The following is a 1795-nucleotide window of genomic DNA, read 5'->3' as shown; positions in this document are numbered from 1 at the left end:
GAGGCGAAGCTGCGGAATCAGAAGCTCTGGTACTGGAGCCCTGAATCATGGGGACGGATGCAGAAAACGCTCGTCGTGTGGAAGTTCAGATCGACACATAACGGGGGACAGGAGCTTGGTTTCGAGAAGGAAAAGCCAGGGAGTCCAATGGAAAGATGAGCGGCCCGGCTGCCACACCCTGCTGCGCGGCCGGTCAGGCCACCGAACAGCGTGGGGACCGGGACCACGTGAGCACGGCTGAGCGCTTTCGACTGGAAAAGGAAAACGTGTCAGCACAACCTCCTTCGGGGAAGTGCGACTGGGTATTTACAACCTTCTGTGCTGCCTCGTGTTCTTTTCTCAACAAGCATGATACTCTTAAATTTAAAAACTAGTAACCATTAAAAGCATAATGAATGGGTACACACGGCACTTAGATGGCAGGCTTGTAAACTGTGCCCAGACGGCTGCCTAACGTGGCAATGCCACAGAAAGCCTTCGAATGCTGCAAGGCTCGTCACCAGCTAAGTAGCTCGTTCCCAGGGTCTGGCTGTGGAGAAGCCGCACTGGGCTGTACGCAAAGGCGGAATCCACCCGCGTCCTCGTCCTGGGAGGCAGGTGTCGATTCCGTTACGAGGAGCGGCTGGAGCGCTCGGAGGTCGCGGCCGGCGGCACGCTGGGGCGCCGGGCCAGGCCTGGAGGACTCAGCCTGCTGCTCCGACCGTGAGCCCCGCACTGCCTGAGCCCGCGATGCTGAAGGAAACACGAAAGTCCGATAAATGCATTAGCCTCACCAAGCTGAGGACAGGACTCTGAAGGGCCCTGGGGATTCAGAGGCAGGAGGTGGCCCAAAGGTGTCCCTCCTCTACACCTTCCCACAAATTCTCCTCCCTGGGCGGTTTGAGCTGGGTTTTCTGGCCCCACCGAGAGCCCATTCTGCAACTGAAGAGCCCCTACCAGGACGGTCCCGTGTGTCGCTAACCTAAACTGACCTTCAGGCCAATTCAGCCCGTTTCCCCTTGTTCTGTCTCAGGCAGATGACACAGATGAGTAAAGCAAGCGACCATTTTAAGAGACGTCTCTTTTTCCCTGATTATAAGAATAGAACATTCTAACATATGAAGAAATTCAGTGGTTCCTAATCATTAAGAAGAAACCTGTCTTCCCTAATTCTAGGATCTAAAAATGTTTTAGTCTTGGGACTCCTTTATACTCTTAGAAATTAACATAAATAAAATTTTTATGATCAGTCGCATTTTGTAAATCTCTTTAACGTCTGCCTTATCTGCATCTGCTTTTGATCTTTTGCGACGTGTTTTGGCCGAAGAAAATCTGGCCTCACACAGACGTAAGTGGGAAGGGCGCGTTTAAGAGCCTTTCCGATAACTGGGTATCCTGCGCCACAACCCTTTAGCTGGCTGCAGAGCGGAATCTGAAACTATGCGAATGAACTTTTCATACTCTGTCACGTTAAAATCCATCAGTCTCCTGTCCACGGCCATGCCACCCTGAACACGCCCGATCCCGTCCGATCGCGGAAGCTAAGCAGGGTCGGGCCTGGTTAGTACTTGGATGGGAGACCACCTAGGACGACCGGGTGCCGTAGGTGGAAAAAAAAAAAATTAAAAAACACACCGGTCTTGCACTTTGGATGGGTCATGTAACCACGCATGATTTTACATCATCGAGCATCGGTTATGAGAAAAATGTGGGAAATTGATTGACTGAATTATGCAGATCTTCCTAAGGTTGATTCATTTCCTTAGGTAACACTTGAAAAATCATATCTGTCAACATGACCTCCACATAATTATGG

General features: G+C 51.1%; 1 protein-coding gene and 1 pseudogene across 1 annotated transcript in view; both read left to right on the top strand.

Annotated features, from left to right (window-relative positions):
- TRIM67 (tripartite motif containing 67) overlaps positions 1 to 1795 on the top strand; it is a 92531-nt gene that overhangs the window by 2354 nt on the left and 88382 nt on the right. The gene's annotated exons all lie outside the window — the stretch shown is intronic.
- LOC111731952 lies at positions 1470 to 1588 on the top strand (annotated as a pseudogene).

The sequence above is a fragment of the Pteropus vampyrus genome, unplaced genomic scaffold (assembly GCF_000151845.1).
Source record: "Pteropus vampyrus isolate Shadow unplaced genomic scaffold, Pvam_2.0 Scaffold412, whole genome shotgun sequence".
Classification (NCBI taxonomy): domain Eukaryota; kingdom Metazoa; phylum Chordata; class Mammalia; order Chiroptera; family Pteropodidae; genus Pteropus; species Pteropus vampyrus.
The sequence above is the reverse complement of the archived record's forward strand: the minus strand, read 5'-3'. Positions and strand labels throughout refer to the sequence as shown.